Source organism: Cottoperca gobio, chromosome 2 (genome assembly GCF_900634415.1).
Source record: "Cottoperca gobio chromosome 2, fCotGob3.1, whole genome shotgun sequence".
In the NCBI taxonomy this organism is placed as follows: domain Eukaryota; kingdom Metazoa; phylum Chordata; class Actinopteri; order Perciformes; family Bovichtidae; genus Cottoperca; species Cottoperca gobio.
The window spans coordinates 842,218-860,029 of record NC_041356.1 but is presented as its reverse complement, the minus strand read 5'-3'; the positions used below and the strand labels follow the sequence as shown (position 1 = coordinate 860,029).

The following is a 17,812-nucleotide window of genomic DNA, read 5'->3' as shown; positions in this document are numbered from 1 at the left end:
GGATTGTAGTGAGTGATTTAAATAATACGTTTGATAGAGTAAGTCATGGGTATAGAGTGTCAGAGAAGGCAGGATTTGGGAAAAGATTAGTAGGGTGGGTAAGGAGGATTTATAGTAGTGCAGTCAGTTGCGTAAAGGTTAATGGGGTGGTAACCAATGTGTTTAAGTTAGGGAGGTCGGTCCGGCAAGGATGCTCTCTCTCAGCAATGTTGTACGCGCTGTCAGCAGAGCTCCTAGCTGCGCTGCTGAAGCAGAATAAGTTTATTAAAGGAGTAGATGTGCCAGGAGGGAGGGTTAGTTTAGTTTATCAGTACGCGGATGATACAACAGTAACGGTTAAGGATAAGGAAAGTGTTAGCGAAGTATTTAGGACAGTTAATTTGTACGGTAGGGCATCTGGAGCTAGGGTGAATTTAGAGAAGTCAGAGATTATCTATATAGGACAGGTGAGGTACAGAAGGTTTAATATAAAGTTGAAGGAGAATAAGGACTATTTTAGGGTGTTAGGGATACATTTAGGGATTAAATATGTTGAAGGTAGGGATAGGCAGTACGAGGAGCTATAGATGAGGTAATGTGGTTAGGGACAGCGGAAAGGATGATGGAAAAAATTTAAGTGGGAATGCCGAGCGAATGGTTAAAAATGATTGAATAATTGAACTCTGCATATGGACGAGTGTAGTGAACGGATTGACTGGCAGGAGAATGTGGGAGAATGTGAAAATAAAATGGAACAGTATTGAATGTGAGCACTTTGATTTTTTGTTGCAGCACAATAGGGTGTTTAACAATCTGGTCATTAGCAAATTTGATGCAACGGTTAAGAGAGAATGTAATGTTTGTAAGGACCAGGTGGAAACGTGTGTTCATGAGTTTGTTGAATGTAGAGAGCTTGTGGGCTATTTTGGACGGATGAAAGAGTTAATTAGTAGATGTTGGAACGAATGGTATGTGAAAGAAATGGAGTGGAAAGAGTTGTGGTTGTTTGGTGTCATTGAAAAGAAGGATGATTGCAATGTGGAACTGCTGAACTATGTTCTGAGCCACGCTAGGCATGCCGTTAAGATAAGGAGGAATTATGCACATTACGAGGGTAAAATTGTAGACATTTGGAACATTTTAAAAAGAACACTTGAAAGGGACATTGGCTTGGTGTATTCACAAATAAATAGAGACAATTTCAATGAAGACTTTGTGAGAGGAAGCACGTTTGTATCGGTGGAGGATGGTGGGGGAGTGTAATTATGCTAAGTATTATGTTATTTTTTGTTTATGGTTTGTTGCTTTGTTTTATTTATTTTGGTTTGGGTGTGATATGTGGTGGATAAAGAAAAAACGTGTGACATCCATCCATCGTCTACCGCTTATCCGGGATCGGGTCGCGGGGGCAGCAGCTCCAGTAAGGAACCCTAATCTTCCCTTCTCCGGGCCACATCCTCCAGCTCCGACTGGGGGATCCTGAGGCGTTCCCAGGCCAGTGAGGAGATATAATCTCTCCACCGAGTCCTGGGTCTTCCCCGGGGTCTCCTCCCAGCTGGACGTGCCTGGAACACCTCCCTAGGGAGGCGCCCAGGTGGCATCCTTACTAGATGCCCGAACCACCTCAACTGGCTCCTTTCAACGTAAAGGAGCAGCGGCTCTACTCCGAGTCTCTCACGGATGGCTGAGCTTCTCACCCTATCTCTAAGGGAGACGCCAGCCACCCGTCTGAGAAAACCCATTTCGGCCGCTTGTACCCGTGATCTCGTTCTTTCGGTCATGACCCAGCCTTCATGACCATAGGTGAGGGTAGGAACGAAGATCGACCGGTATATTGAGAGCTTTGCCTTCTGGCGGTGCGGTAAAGTGACTGTAATACCGCCCCCGCTGCTCCGATTCTACGGCCAATCTCTCGCTCCATTGTCCCCTCACTCGCGAACAAGACCCCGAGGTACTTGAACTCCTTCACTTGGGGTAATGGCTCATTCCCTACCCGGAGTAGGCAATCCACCGGTTTCCTGCTGAGAGCCATGGCCTCAGATTTGGAGGTGCTGATCCTCATCCCAACCGCTGCACACTCGGCTGCGAACCGATCCAGTGACTGTTGAAGGTCACAGACCGATGATGCCATAAGGACCACATCATCTGCAAAGAGCAGCGATGAGATCCTCAGGTCACCGAACTGCAACCCCTCTCCTCCACGACTACGCCTCGATATCCTATCCATGAAAATCACGAACAGGATTGGTGATAAAGCGCAGCCCTGGCGGAGGCCAACATTCACGGGAAACGAGTCCGACTTACTGCCAAGTATACGGACACAACTCTCGCTTTGGGCGTACAGGGATTGGATGGCCCTCAAAAGTGACCCCCTCACCCCATACTCCCGCAGCACCTCCCACAGTATCACCCGGGGGACCCGGTCATACGCCTTCTCCAGATCCACAAAACACATGTAGACTGGATGGGCGTACTCCCAGGCCCCCTCCAGGATCCTTGCGAGAGTAAAGAGTTGGTCTGTTGTTCCACGACCAGGACGGAATCCGCATTGTTCCTCTTCAATCAGAGGTTCGACTACCGGCCGAACCCTCCTTTCCAGTACCTTGGAGTAGACTTTACCAGGGAGGCTGAGAAGTGTGATACCCCTGTAGTTGGCACACACTCTCTGGTCCCCCTTTTTCAATAGGGGAACCACCACCCCGGTCTGCCAACCCCTAGGCACTGTCCCAGACTTCCACGCAATGTTGACGAGGCGTGTCAACCAAGACAGCCCCTCAACACCCAAAGCCTTCAGCATTTCTGGACGGATCTCATCAACCCCTGCGGCTTTGCCACTGTGGAGTTGTTTGACTACCTCAGTGACTTCCATCAGGGAAATTGACGATGATCCCCCATCAGCTTCCAGCTCTGCCTCAACCATAGAGGGCGTGTTAGTCGGATTCAGGAGTTCCTCAAAGTGCTCCTTCCACCGGCCGATAACCTTCTCAGTTGAAGTCAGCAGGGTCCCACCCTTGCTGTACACAGCTTGGATGGTTCCTCGCTTCCCCCTCCTGAGGTGCCGGATGGTTTTCCAGAAGCACCTTGGTGCCGACCGAAAGTCCTTCTTCATAGCTTCTCCGAACTTCTCCCACACTCGCTGCTTTGCCTCTGACACGGCAGAAGCTGCCGCCCTTCTAGTCCTTCGATACCCTGCAACTGTTTCCGGAGTCCTACCGGATAACATAACCCGGAAGGACTCCTTCTTCAGTCGGACGGCTTCCCTGACCACCGGGGTCCACCACGGCGTTCGAGGGTTACCGCCCCTTGAGGCACCTAAGACCTTGAGACCACAGCTCATCACCGCAGCTTCAGCAATAGAGGTTTTGAACATCGCCCACTCAGGTTCAATGCCCCCAACCTCCACAGGGATGGCTAAAAAGCTCCGCCGGAGGTGTGAGTTAAAGATCCCCAGGACAGGGGCTTCCTCCAGACGTTCCCAGTTCACCCGCACTACCCGTTTGGGTTTACCAGGTCTGTCCAGAGTCTTCCCCCACCCCTTGATCCTACTCACCACCAGATAGTGATCAGTCGACAGCTCCGCCCCTCTCTTCACCCGAGTGTCCAAAACATGCGGCCTCAGATCAGATAATACGATTACGAAATCGATCATTGACCTTTGGCCTAGGGTGCTCTGGTACCACGTACACTTATGAGCATCCTTATGTTCGAACATGGTGTTTGTTATGGCCATTCCATGACTAGCACAGAAGTCCAACAACAAACGACCGTTCGGGTTTAGATCAGTGAGGCCCTTCCTCCCAATCACGCCTCTCCAGGTGTCTCCATCGTTTCCCACGTGTGTGTTGAAGTCTCCCAGCAAGACTACAGAGTCCCCTACTGGAGCCCCCTGCAGGGCTCCATTCAGGGTCTCCAAGAAGGCCGAATACTCAGAACTGCGGTTTGGGGCATAGGCACAAACAACAGTCAGAGTTTTCCCCCCCATAACCCGAAGGCGTAGGGAGGCGACCCTCTCGTCCACCGGGATAAACTCCAACGTAGCGGCGCTCAGCCGGGGGCTAGTGAGTATCCCCACCCCGGCCCGACGCCTCACACCTTGGGCAACTCCGGAGAAGAATAGAGTCCAACCCGTATCCAGGAGTACGGTTCCAGAGCCAAGACTGTGCGTGGAGGTAAGCCCCACCAGATCCAACTGTTAGCGATCCACCTCCCGCACTAGTTCCGGCTCCTTCCCCCACAGAGAGGTGACGTTCCACGTCCCCAGAGCCAGCCTCTGCTGCCCGGGTCTGGTCCGTCGAGGTCCCTGACCATCACTGCCACCCGTGTGACAGCGCACCCGACCCCAGCGGTTTTTCCCATGAGTGGTGGGCCCACAGGATGGATGGATGGATGGGAGGCACCACGTAGCTTCTTCGGGCTGTGCCCGACCGGGCTCCGTGGCAAACCTGGCCACCAGGCGCTCGCTGTCGGGCCTTCCTTCTGGGCCTGGCTCCAGACGGGGGCCCCGGGCTTCCTCCGGGCAGGGTCTCTCCTTTCCTTTCCCTTTCTTTCATGAAGTCGTTTTTGAACCATTCTTAGTCTGGCCCCTCACCTGAGACCAATTTGCCTTGGGAGACCCTACCAGGAGCACTAGGCTCCAGACAACACAGCTCTCAAGTTCATAGGGACACACAAACCTCTCCACCACGATAAGGTGATGGTTCCCAGAGAGAAGTGTGACATAAAGAAGTTACATTTTCCATGTAAATATTTGTAATAAAATGTAAAATGTGTTTTTTTTATAATAAAAAGATTAAAAAATAAATGTAAAAAATGCCCGATCTCGGAAGCTAAGCAGGGTTGGGCTGGGTCAGTACTTGGATGGGTGACCGCCTGGGAATACCCGGTGCTTGTAAGCATTTTAATTAGCTAAATGAATACATGAATAGAACTGTCTGCCTATATTAAGAAAAGATAATTAATTGTGTTTTAACTTCTATAAACAGCATGTGTGCAAGCTTTCCTTTAGCTTACGGCCATACCACACTGAACATGCCCGATCTCGGAAGCTAAGCAGAGTTGGGTTGGATAAGTACTTGGATGTCTCGGATGCTTCTGAGGGCTGTAAATACCTGAACCAAATTCAAGGGATTTTCCTAAGAACTGTGTTGTGTTTTTTTTTTTACTACAGCTCCGTCTTTAAGACTTCCCGGCTCTGCTGGCGGACAAGCTGTCCCAGCTGCACGTTTCTCACTCCACCTGCAGGAAGCAGTATGTGAAGCTGGGGATACATTTCTCAAGACTCTTGTACCATCAGCACCAGATCCCCCCAAGGCAGCGTCCTTTCCCCTCTGCTCATCTCTCCGTACACCAACACCTGCACCTCCAGTCTCCAGTATGTCAAGCTCATGGATTTCGCTGACAGCATCATCTACATTGGACTCATCTCTGGTGGGAATGAGTCCGCCTGCAAGAAAGGAAATCGACCGTCTGGTGACCTGGACCCCACGTACTAGTAACTGTAAACCAGAGTGTGTAGTATGTTCACACTGAAAAAAGTGACGATGTGAAATAAATAAATAATATTCAAAAAAGTGATATGTTATTCATTTGTGTCTGAGAGGTAGGGGCTGCATCAACTCACCTGAATCTGTTTTCTAAATCCAGATCTATCCAAAAAAGGCGGCTGCTAAATTTAAAGAAAGGAGGGCTTTTGTTGACCTCCTCAAACAGCTTCTGCATGTTGACGGGGATCAGAGAATCTCTCCAGCACTCGTTCATCACAAAGTCCCACCTGACTGAGCACACTGACAGCAGAGCCCAGTAAGTGACAGTGTGTCTGTTCACACTTAATGATTCACTAATTGATTGTCATACTTTATCCAGTCTGACCACCTGCAGAACTATGATGAGTGTCTGCCCAATGGAGGCCTCAGCAAACAGAGTTAACACCTCTGCAGCTCACAAACCTGACCTGTCTTCTGAGGGAGAACTACCTTCATGCTCCTATGAAACATATACAGCTGCCTGATCTTCTGAAGGAGAACTACCTCCATGCTCCTCTGAAACATATCAAGCTGCGTGGTCTTCTGAGAGAGAAAAAACAACAGACTTCACTGCTACAGCCTTAGCCTCCACTGGTCAGACTAAAACAATCAGGAAAAGGATTTTCACATTGTTTAGTAAAATCACAGCTTCCCTTTGTTGCTGCTGGTGTCTCCGTCGTTGAAGACTGACTCCATATTCATAACTTGTGTGTGTGTGTGTGTGTGTGTGTGTGTGTGTGTGTGTGTGTGTGTGTGTGTGTGTGTGTGTGTGTGTGTAAATAAAAACTAAATAAAAACGATTGATGGATTGTATAAAAAGGCCTCCGGCTGCCTCATTACTTACTACAAGTCTGAAAAAGTATTTTGTTTACAGGATGTGGTTTAATTGTTTAAACATACACTGTTCCAAATGTCTTAAATATATAACTTCTGATAAATGATCATCAGAATGGTTCTCATCTTTCAGGAGTCAAGTAACTAATATGCTTTTTATAAAGATGCTTAATATTAATTTTACCAAAGTCGAACCTTTACCGATTTCACACATCAAAGTCTGATCCTTTTGATGCTTTCTTTATTTAAACTGAGTGAGTCTGACAGTGTAATAGAAGTGCAATGCTAAATCAGTGGAGTACTCTGTATGTGTCTCCCCACTGTGCCATCGCCCATCACTCAATCTGCCAATAGCAGACCTCTACATCATTTTATTTAGTTTTACTTTGTGGTAATAATTCTACAGTGTGTGTTTACAAAGGAATGTCACATTTAATAGATGCAAAAATTGCCATCATGCAAAGTGATGAGATTCATACAGTAAGTGTCTGATATCTCAATTTCCTGCTAACTGTAAAGTAAACTACTGAGTGTCTGTTATACAGGAAGGAGTGAAGGAGTAAGAGATTTCAGACACAGCTTCTGTCATGATTAAGACAAAAATACAAATTGTGAAGTTTGCACAACATAGCTTATGCTGAAAGTATTATTTAATACACCGACGTTTCATGTCGAAACTTCTTCAGTGTGCTAATTCGTAGATATCAGAACACACACAGGTGGTGGTAATACATAGGTTTTAGACTTGAATGCTGGTACAGTTCACCAATACTGCCATCTGCTGGTTTGTGAACAACACTGCAGGAACACTTCATATCTCTGTCCATCATTCATAATAGTTCCTCCAAAAGACGTTTATGAGCAGGACAGCACACAGAAAGTGCAACCAGTGGAACTTGTGCAGTAGTTTATGCTTTACAAAAATTGCTGAAATTATCTAACCGAATCACATCATAATAGTAGGCTGCTTTCTTGAAACCATGGTGGTGATGTTTGTCACATATATTTAATTTGTTCATTATCTATTATAAATTCCCACGCCTTACAGAATTGAAAGTGTACACTTTTTCTGTCAAATCTTTTTTTTCTCACAGCGATAACATACATTTAAAACAATATATGGACTGACAGCAGGTACAATAAGATGACACGTTTCTGGTTTGTGCTTTTCAACTTCTGCATTAAAAGAGACATATTGTACTCAACTATTCCTCTAAAGCATTACATTACATTTAGCTGACGCTTTTGTCCGACTTACAATAAGTGCAAACTATCTTATGATTGCACTTATTATATGATACAACTCAGGACAGTAAGAATCTTGTAATGACATTCGCGTCAAATAGGAGAAATCATGTAAGTGCAGTGCAATGGCTTAAAATAAGCCCAACCAATTTAAGTGTGGGAATAGAATATTTTTTTAATGCATTTATTTTTGATTGGCCAAGGTGCTGTATACAGGTGGGTTTTCAGTCTGCGGCAGAAGGAACTTAAATGTGTGACGCTAGCTAGGAAGCTTATGAAGAGTTTAGAGTACAATGACAGTAGGATATGCACACAAAGTAGCATGGCCAGAGCTGCTGGAGAGATTCTCTAAAGTGTATGTAGCTTTAGCCATGTGAGTTTACACTGCAGCACCAACAAACAACCATCCACAGTTAAACATACTAGCTCAGAAAACTGTCCTGTCTTTGTAGTACAATTACAATTCAAATATAAATTATAAGTGTAGCACTTGGAGCAGTTTAGCATTTTGATGAAGTTGGTGTACTTATTGGGTTGTAACCACATGGTAAATGTGCTTATTGTAAGCCACTTTGGCTAAAAGTGTACACTAAATAAATCTGATGTAATGTAAATTACGTAACATTCAAAGATCAAATATATTTAATATGGATTGTTAAGTGGCACTTATTCTGGGCAGCAGAGTGAGTGGCACTTATTGCAGAGAAAGGTCACTCGCCCTGTATGCATAGGAAATGACATCTATGAGCCAGTGGGACAGGCACAGCCCTTTCTAGGACCACCGTAACAGAAGAAGAGTTGTTGAGATATATAGATATAGATAGATCTATATATATCTAACCCTATATATAGATATATATATATAAAATCCGATATATCAATATATATATATGTATATATATATATATATATATATATATACATGTGTGTATGTAATGATAACACCGTCTTGCTTCCATTTGAAATAAATCCGCAGTTTTCCGGCTCTATTTCTCCGCGGTGTTGTTTGTGTCTCTCCAGCGCTCTGTGTGTATTCGCTCACAACAAAGGTGCTGTTTCGCTGGCTTCCGGAGGGCCGTAAGTGAAGTTACCGTATAGAGTCGATATATGCTGTAAAGCACAGAGTCTCAGCTTTCAGAAACCGTTGAATTTTCGATTGCGCAAACCTTGACATAATTACGGTAATCCAAAATTTTACTTTCGGTGTTAAAGGGTTAAGAGTCTCATACTCTACCGACTGAGCTAAAGCTAGCCGGGCCTGTAAGGTTGAAAAATTGGGTCGTCGGATCGAGTCCCTCCATGGGAGATGGTATTTTGTAACCCAGAATAACTAAAGTTGGGGGCGAAATGGTGCAGGTTTCGAAGCAAAGGTTACCTTCAGTGCTGCAACATACAATAAACCCTCTCGAGGACATCTCGGCCCACTTGTTTTGCTCAGCATCCTTGGGTGAGATTGTTGTGTTCACCTTGGCCCAGACGAACAAATCCTTGTTTTTTATGATGCAGGTTTCGAAACTACTTGTACCAACTGGCTAGGTGTGAACGCACCCGCTCAAGGATATGTCTAGCTAACTTGATTTCCCCTGAATCTAAGTGTGGAATAGCTGTGTTCACCTTTGACCACCAGGTGGTGAAACAAACCAGATTTTGAAACAACTGGTACAAACGATATAGGTGTGAATACACTGGAAAAGGCCAACGCCCAACGTGGGGCTCGAACCCACGACCCTGAGATTAAGAGTCTCATGCTCTACCGACTGAGCTAGCCGGGCCTGTATTTTTGAAAAATTGGGTCGTCGGTTCGAGCCGCTCCATGGGAGATGGTATTTTGTACTGTGGACAGCTCTGCTCAAGGGTTACCTTGGATCCAAAGAACCAAACCTTTTAGTGAAACACTCCAGAATGTGTAAAAACAGGTCCAGACGTGCTAGATGTGAATCCACCATCTTGAGACCATCTGGGCTCACTTGTTTTCAACCATATCCAAGGTTGATATTGCTGTGACTAACAACACCAAACCCAGAATAACTAAAGTTTGGGGGAAAATGGTGCAGGTTTCGAAGCAAAGGTTACCTTCAGTGCTGCAACATACAATAAACCCTCTGGAGGACATCTCGGCCCACTTGTTTTGCTCAGCATCCTTGGGTGAGATTGTTGTGTTCACCTTGGCCCAGACGAACAAATCCTTGTTTTTTATGATGCAGGTTTCGAAACTACTTGTACCAACTGGCTAGGTGTGAACGCACCCGCTCAAGGATATGTCTGCTAACTTGATTTCCCCTGAATCTAAGTGTGGAATAGCTGTGTTCACCTTTGACCACCAGGTGGTGAAACAAACCAGATTTTGAAACAACTGGTACAAACGATATAGGTGTGAATACACTGGAAAAGGCCAACGCCCAACGTGGGGCTCGAACCCACGACCCTGAGATTAAGAGTCTCATGCTCTACCGACTGAGCTAGCCGGGCCTGTATTTTTGAAAAATTGGGTCGTCGGTTCGAGCCGCTCCATGGGAGATGGTATTTTGTACTGTGGACAGCTCTGCTCAAGGGTTACCTTGGATCCAAAGAACCAAACCTTTTAGTGAAACACTCCAGAATGTGTAAAAACAGGTCCAGACGTGCTAGATGTGAATCCACCATCTTGAGACCATCTTGGCTCACTTGTTTTCAACCATATCCAAGGTTGATATTGCTGTGACTAACAACACCAAACCCAGAATAACTAAAGTTGGGGGCGAAATGGTGCAGGTTTCGAAGCAACGGTTACCTTCAGTGCTGCAACATACAATAAACCCTCTGGAGGACATCTCGGCCCACTTGTTTTGCTCAGCATCCTTGGGTGAGATGGTTGTGTTCACCTTGGTCCAGACGAACAAATCCTTGTTTTTTATGATGCAGGTTTCGAAACTACTTGTACCAACTGGCTAGGTGTGAACGCACCCGCTCAAGGATATGTCTGCTAACTTGATTTCCCCTGAATCTAAGTGTGGAATAGCTGTGTTCACCTTTGACCACCAGGTGGTGAAACAAACCAGATTTTGAAACAACTGGTACAAACGATATAGGTGTGAATACACTGGAAAAGGCCAACGCCCAACGTGGGGCTCGAACCCAACCCTGAGATTAAGAGTCTCATGCTCTACCGACTGAGCTAGCCGGGCCTGTATTTTTGAAAAATTGGGTCGTCGGTTCGAGCCGCTCCATGGGAGATGGTATTTTGTACTGTGGACAGCTCTGCTCAAGGGTTACCTTGGATCCAAAGAACCAAACCTTTTAGTGAAACACTCCAGAATGTGTAAAAACAGGTCCAGACGTGCTAGATGTGAATCCACCATCTTGAGACCATCTTGGCTCACTTGTTTTCAACCATATCCAAGGTTGATATTGCTGTGACTAACAACACCAAACCCAGAATAACTAAAGTTTGGGGAAAATGGTGCAGGTTTCGAAGCAAAGGTTACCTTCAGTGCTGCAACATACAATAAACCCTCTCGAGGACATCTCGGCCCACTTGTTTTGCTCAGCATCCTTGGGTGAGATTGTTGTGTTCACCTTGGTCCAGATGAACAAATCCTTGTTTTTTATGATGCAGGTTTCGAAACTACTTGTACCAACTGGCTAGGTGTGAACGCACCCGCTCAAGGATATGTCTGCTAACTTGATTTCCCCTGAATCTAAGTGTGGAATAGCTGTGTTCACCTTTGACCACCAGGTGGTGAAACAAACCAGATTTTGAAACAACTGGTACAAACGATATAGGTGTGAATACACTGGAAAAGGCCAACGCCCAACGTGGGGCTCGAACCCACGACCCTGAGATTAAGAGTCTCATGCTCTACCGACTGAGCTAGCCGGGCCTGTATTTTTTGAAAATTGGGTCGTCGGTTCGAGCCGCTCCATGGGAGATGGTATTTTGTACTGTGGACAGCTCTGCTCAAGGGTTACCTTGGATCCAAAGAACCAAACCTTTTAGTGAAACACTCCAGAATGTGTAAAAACAGGTCCAGACGTGCTAGATGTGAATCCACCATCTTGAGACCATCTTGGCTCACTTGTTTTCAACCATATCCAAGGTTGATATTGCTGTGACTAACAACACCAAACCCAGAATAACTAAAGTTTGGGGGAAAATGGTGCAGGTTTCGAAGCAAAGGTTACCTTCAGTGCTGCAACATACAATAAACCCTCTGGAGGACATCTCGGCCCACTTGTTTTGCTCAGCATCCTTGGGTGAGATTGTTGTGTTCACCTTGGCCCAGACGAACAAATCCTTGTTTTTTATGATGCAGGTTTCGAAACTACTTGTACCAACTGGCTAGGTGTGAACGCACCCGCTCAAGGATATGTCTGCTAACTTGATTTCCCCTGAATCTAAGTGTGGAATAGCTGTGTTCACCTTTGACCACCAGGTGGTGAAACAAACCAGATTTTGAAACAACTGGTACAAACGATATAGGTGTGAATACACTGGAAAAGGCCAACGCCCAACGTGGGGCTCGAACCCACGACCCTGAGATTAAGAGTCTCATGCTCTACCGACTGAGCTAGCCGGGCCTGTATTTTTTGAAAATTGGGTCGTCGGTTCGAGCCGCTCCATGGGAGATGGTATTTTGTACTGTGGACAGCTCTGCTCAAGGGTTACCTTGGATCCAAAGAACCAAACCTTTTAGTGAAACACTCCAGAATGTGTAAAAACAGGTCCAGACGTGCTAGATGTGAATCCACCATCTTGAGACCATCTTGGCTCACTTGTTTTCAACCATATCCAAGGTTGATATTGCTGTGACTAACAACACCAAACCCAGAATAACTAAAGTTTGGGGAAAATGGTGCAGGTTTCGAAGCAAAGGTTACCTTCAGTGCTGCAACATACAATAAACCCTCTGGAGGACATCTCGGCCCACTTGTTTTGCTCAGCATCCTTGGGTGAGATTGTTGTGTTCACCTTGGCCCAGACGAACAAATCCTTGTTTTTTATGATGCAGGTTTCGAAACTACTTGTACCAACTGGCTAGGTGTGAACGCACCCGCTCAAGGATATGTCTGCTAACTTGATTTCCCCTGAATCTAAGTGTGGAATAGCTGTGTTCACCTTTGACCACCAGGTGGTGAAACAAACCAGATTTTGAAACAACTGGTACAAACGATATAGGTGTGAATACACTGGAAAAGGCCAACGCCCAACGTGGGGCTCGAACCCACGACCCTGAGATTAAGAGTCTCATGCTCTACCGACTGAGCTAGCCGGGCCTGTATTTTTGAAAAATTGGGTCGTCGGTTCGAGCCGCTCCATGGGAGATGGTATTTTGTACTGTGGACAGCTCTGCTCAAGGGTTACCTTGGATCCAAAGAACCAAACCTTTTAGTGAAACACTCCAGAATGTGTAAAAACAGGTCCAGACGTGCTAGATGTGAATCCACCATCTTGAGACCATCTTGGCTCACTTGTTTTCAACCATATCCAAGGTTGATATTGCTGTGACTAACAACACCAAACCCAGAATAACTAAAGTTTGGGGAAAATGGTGCAGGTTTCGAAGCAAAGGTTACCTTCAGTGCTGCAACATACAATAAACCCTCTCGGAGGACATCTCGGCCCACTTGTTTTGCTCAGCATCCTTGGGTGAGATTGTTGTGTTCACCTTGGCCCAGACGAACAAATCCTTGTTTTTTATGATGCAGGTTTCGAAACTACTTGTACCAACTGGCTAGGTGTGAACGCACCCGCTCAAGGATATGTCTGCTAACTTGATTTCCCCTGAATCTAAGTGTGGAATAGCTGTGTTCACCTTTGACCACCAGGTGGTGAAACAAACCAGATTTTGAAACAACTGGTACAAACGATATAGGTGTGAATACACTGGAAAAGGCCAACGCCCAACGTGGGGCTCGAACCCACGACCCTGAGATTAAGAGTCTCATGCTCTACCGACTGAGCTAGCCGGGCCTGTATTTTTTGAAAATTGGGTCGTCGGTTCGAGCCGCTCCATGGGAGATGGTATTTTGTACTGTGGACAGCTCTGCTCAAGGGTTACCTTGGATCCAAAGAACCAAACCTTTTAGTGAAACACTCCAGAATGTGTAAAAACAGGTCCAGACGTGCTAGATGTGAATCCACCATCTTGAGACCATCTTGGCTCACTTGTTTTCAACCATATCCAAGGTTGATATTGCTGTGACTAACAACACCAAACCCAGAATAACTAAAGTTTGGGGAAAATGGTGCAGGTTTCGAAGCAAAGGTTACCTTCAGTGCTGCAACATACAATAAACCCTCTGGAGGACATCTCGGCCCACTTGTTTTGCTCAGCATCCTTGGGTGAGATTGTTGTGTTCACCTTGGCCCAGACGAACAAATCCTTGTTTTTTATGATGCAGGTTTCGAAACTACTTGTACCAACTGGCTAGGTGTGAACGCACCCGCTCAAGGATATGTCTGCTAACTTGATTTCCCCTGAATCTAAGTGTGGAATAGCTGTGTTCACCTTTGACCACCAGGTGGTGAAACAAACCAGATTTTGAAACAACTGGTACAAACGATATAGGTGTGAATACACTGGAAAAGGCCAACGCCCAACGTGGGGCTCGAACCCACGACCCTGAGATTAAGAGTCTCATGCTCTACCGACTGAGCTAGCCGGGCCTGTATTTTTTGAAAAATTGGGTCGTCGGTTCGAGCCGCTCCATGGGAGATGGTATTTTGTACTGTGGACAGCTCTGCTCAAGGGTTACCTTGGATCCAAAGAACCAAACCTTTTAGTGAAACACTCCAGAATGTGTAAAAACAGGTCCAGACGTGCTAGATGTGAATCCACCATCTTGAGACCATCTTGGCTCACTTGTTTTCAACCATATCCAAGGTTGATATTGCTGTGACTAACAACACCAAACCCAGAATAACTAAAGTTTGGGGAAAATGGTGCAGGTTTCGAAGCAAAGGTTACCTTCAGTGCTGCAACATACAATAAACCCTCTCGAGGACATCTCGGCCCACTTGTTTTGCTCAGCATCCTTGGGTGAGATTGTTGTGTTCACCTTGGCCCAGACGAACAAATCCTTGTTTTTTATGATGCAGGTTTCGAAACTACTTGTACCAACTGGCTAGGTGTGAACGCACCCGCTCAAGGATATGTCTGCTAACTTGATTTCCCCTGAATCTAAGTGTGGAATAGCTGTGTTCACCTTTGACCACCAGGTGGTGAAACAAACCAGATTTTGAAACAACTGGTACAAACGATATAGGTGTGAATACACTGGAAAAGGCCAACGCCCAACGTGGGGCTCGAACCCACGACCCTGAGATTAAGAGTCTCATGCTCTACCGACTGAGCTAGCCGGGCCTGTATTTTTTGAAAAATTGGGTCGTCGGTTCGAGCCGCTCCATGGGAGATGGTATTTTGTACTGTGGACAGCTCTGCTCAAGGGTTACCTTGGATCCAAAGAACCAAACCTTTTAGTGAAACACTCCAGAATGTGTAAAAACAGGTCCAGACGTGCTAGATGTGAATCCACCATCTTGAGACCATCTTGGCTCACTTGTTTTCAACCATATCCAAGGTTGATATTGCTGTGACTAACAACACCAAACCCAGAATAACTAAAGTTTGGGGAAAATGGTGCAGGTTTCGAAGCAAAGGTTACCTTCAGTGCTGCAACATACAATAAACCCTCTCGAGGACATCTCGGCCCACTTGTTTTGCTCAGCATCCTTGGGTGAGATTGTTGTGTTCAACTTGGCCCAGACGAACAAATCCTTGTTTTTTATGATGCAGGTTTCGAAACTACTTGTACCAACTGGCTAGGTGTGAACGCACCCGCTCAAGGATATGTCTGCTAACTTGATTTCCCCTGAATCTAAGTGTGGAATAGCTGTGTTCACCTTTGACCACCAGGTGGTGAAACAAACCAGATTTTGAAACAACTGGTACAAACGATATAGGTGTGAATACACTGGAAAAGGCCAACGCCCAACGTGGGGCTCGAACCCACGACCCTGAGATTAAGAGTCTCATGCTCTACCGACTGAGCTAGCCGGGCCTGTATTTTTGAAAAATTGGGTCGTCGGTTCGAGCCGCTCCATGGGAGATGGTATTTTGTACTGTGGACAGCTCTGCTCAAGGGTTACCTTGGATCCAAAGAACCAAACCTTTTAGTGAAACACTCCAGAATGTGTAAAAACAGGTCCAGACGTGCTAGATGTGAATCCACCATCTTGAGACCATCTTGGCTCACTTGTTTTCAACCATATCCAAGGTTGATATTGCTGTGACTAACAACACCAAACCCAGAATAACTAAAGTTTGGGGGAAAATGGTGCAGGTTTCGAAGCAAAGGTTACCTTCAGTGCTGCAACATACAATAAACCCTCTCGAGGACATCTCGGCCCACTTGTTTTGCTCAGCATCCTTGGGTGAGATTGTTGTGTTCACCTTGGCCCAGACGAACAAATCCTTGTTTTTTATGATGCAGGTTTCGAAACTACTTGTACCAACTGGCTAGGTGTGAACGCACCCGCTCAAGGATATGTCTGCTAACTTGATTTCCCCTGAATCTAAGTGTGGAATAGCTGTGTTCACCTTTGACCACCAGGTGGTGAAACAAACCAGATTTTGAAACAACTGGTACAAACGATATAGGTGTGAATACACTGGAAAAGGCCAACGCCCAACGTGGGGCTCGAACCCACGACCCTGAGATTAAGAGTCTCATGCTCTACCGACTGAGCTAGCCGGGCCTGTATTTTTGAAAAATTGGGTCGTCGGTTCGAGCCGCTCCATGGGAGATGGTATTTTGTACTGTGGACAGCTCTGCTCAAGGGTTACCTTGGATCCAAAGAACCAAACCTTTTAGTGAAACACTCCAGAATGTGTAAAAACAGGTCCAGACGTGCTAGATGTGAATCCACCATCTTGAGACCATCTTGGCTCACTTGTTTTCAACCATATCCAAGGTTGATATTGCTGTGACTAACAACACCAAACCCAGAATAACTAAAGTTTGGGGGAAAATGGTGCAGGTTTCGAAGCAAAGGTTACCTTCAGTGCTGCAACATACAATAAACCCTCTCGAGGACATCTCGGCCCACTTGTTTTGCTCAGCATCCTTGGGTGAGATTGTTGTGTTCACCTTGGCCCAGACGAACAAATCCTTGTTTTTTATGATGCAGGTTTCGAAACTACTTGTACCAACTGGCTAGGTGTGAACGCACCCGCTCAAGGATATGTCTGCTAACTTGATTTCCCCTGAATCTAAGTGTGGAATAGCTGTGTTCACCTTTGACCACCAGGTGGTGAAACAAACCAGATTTTGAAACAACTGGTACAAACGATATAGGTGTGAATACACTGGAAAAGGCCAACGCCCAACGTGGGGCTCGAACCCACGACCCTGAGATTAAGAGTCTCATGCTCTACCGACTGAGCTAGCCGGGCCTGTATTTTTGAAAAATTGGGTCGTCGGTTCGAGCCGCTCCATGGGAGATGGTATTTTGTACTGTGGACAGCTCTGCTCAAGGGTTACCTTGGATCCAAAGAACCAAACCTTTTAGTGAAACACTCCAGAATGTGTAAAAACAGGTCCAGACGTGCTAGATGTGAATCCACCATCTTGAGACCATCTTGGCTCACTTGTTTTCAACCATATCCAAGGTTGATATTGCTGTGACTAACAACACCAAACCCAGAATAACTAAAGTTTGGGGAAAATGGTGCAGGTTTCGAAGCAAAGGTTACCTTCAGTGCTGCAACATACAATAAACCCTCTCGAGGACATCTCGGCCCACTTGTTTTGCTCAGCATCCTTGGGTGAGATTGTTGTGTTCACCTTGGCCCAGACGAACAAATCCTTGTTTTTTATGATGCAGGTTTCGAAACTACTTGTACCAACTGGCTAGGTGTGAACGCACCCGCTCAAGGATATGTCTGCTAACTTGATTTCCCCTGAATCTAAGTGTGGAATAGCTGTGTTCACCTTTGACCACCAGGTGGTGAAACAAACCAGATTTTGAAACAACTGGTACAAACGATATAGGTGTGAATACACTGGAAAAGGCCAACGCCCAACGTGGGGCTCGAACCCACGACCCTGAGATTAAGAGTCTCATGCTCTACCGACTGAGCTAGCCGGGCCTGTATTTTTTGAAAAATTGGGTCGTCGGTTCGAGCCGCTCCATGGGAGATGGTATTTTGTACTGTGGACAGCTCTGCTCAAGGGTTACCTTGGATCCAAAG

At 46.0% G+C, this 17,812-nt stretch overlaps 13 non-coding genes across 13 annotated transcripts; all 13 read right to left on the bottom strand.

Annotated features, from left to right (window-relative positions):
- Positions 1-9,279: 9,279 nt before the first annotated feature.
- trnak-cuu (transfer RNA lysine (anticodon CUU)) lies at positions 9,280-9,352 on the bottom strand. Its single transcript has one exon. It is a non-coding gene; the product is annotated as a tRNA-Lys (tRNA).
- Positions 9,353-9,976: 624 nt separating this feature from the next.
- On the bottom strand, positions 9,977-10,049 carry trnak-cuu (transfer RNA lysine (anticodon CUU)). Its single transcript has one exon. It is a non-coding gene; the product is annotated as a tRNA-Lys (tRNA).
- Positions 10,050-10,673: 624 nt separating this feature from the next.
- trnak-cuu (transfer RNA lysine (anticodon CUU)) lies at positions 10,674-10,744 on the bottom strand. Its single transcript has one exon. It is a non-coding gene; the product is annotated as a tRNA-Lys (tRNA).
- A 623-nt stretch (positions 10,745-11,367) lies between these two features.
- Positions 11,368-11,440, bottom strand: trnak-cuu (transfer RNA lysine (anticodon CUU)). The gene has a single exon. It is a non-coding gene; the product is annotated as a tRNA-Lys (tRNA).
- Positions 11,441-12,064: 624 nt separating this feature from the next.
- trnak-cuu (transfer RNA lysine (anticodon CUU)) lies at positions 12,065-12,137 on the bottom strand. Its single transcript has one exon. It is a non-coding gene; the product is annotated as a tRNA-Lys (tRNA).
- A 623-nt stretch (positions 12,138-12,760) lies between these two features.
- On the bottom strand, positions 12,761-12,833 carry trnak-cuu (transfer RNA lysine (anticodon CUU)). Its single transcript has one exon. It is a non-coding gene; the product is annotated as a tRNA-Lys (tRNA).
- A 624-nt stretch (positions 12,834-13,457) lies between these two features.
- Positions 13,458-13,530, bottom strand: trnak-cuu (transfer RNA lysine (anticodon CUU)). Its single transcript has one exon. It is a non-coding gene; the product is annotated as a tRNA-Lys (tRNA).
- Positions 13,531-14,153: 623 nt separating this feature from the next.
- On the bottom strand, positions 14,154-14,226 carry trnak-cuu (transfer RNA lysine (anticodon CUU)). Its single transcript has one exon. It is a non-coding gene; the product is annotated as a tRNA-Lys (tRNA).
- Positions 14,227-14,850: 624 nt separating this feature from the next.
- trnak-cuu (transfer RNA lysine (anticodon CUU)) lies at positions 14,851-14,923 on the bottom strand. Its single transcript has one exon. It is a non-coding gene; the product is annotated as a tRNA-Lys (tRNA).
- Positions 14,924-15,547: 624 nt separating this feature from the next.
- trnak-cuu (transfer RNA lysine (anticodon CUU)) lies at positions 15,548-15,620 on the bottom strand. The gene has a single exon. It is a non-coding gene; the product is annotated as a tRNA-Lys (tRNA).
- A 624-nt stretch (positions 15,621-16,244) lies between these two features.
- On the bottom strand, positions 16,245-16,317 carry trnak-cuu (transfer RNA lysine (anticodon CUU)). The gene has a single exon. It is a non-coding gene; the product is annotated as a tRNA-Lys (tRNA).
- Positions 16,318-16,941: 624 nt separating this feature from the next.
- Positions 16,942-17,014, bottom strand: trnak-cuu (transfer RNA lysine (anticodon CUU)). Its single transcript has one exon. It is a non-coding gene; the product is annotated as a tRNA-Lys (tRNA).
- A 623-nt stretch (positions 17,015-17,637) lies between these two features.
- On the bottom strand, positions 17,638-17,710 carry trnak-cuu (transfer RNA lysine (anticodon CUU)). Its single transcript has one exon. It is a non-coding gene; the product is annotated as a tRNA-Lys (tRNA).
- Positions 17,711-17,812: the final 102 nt, after the last annotated feature.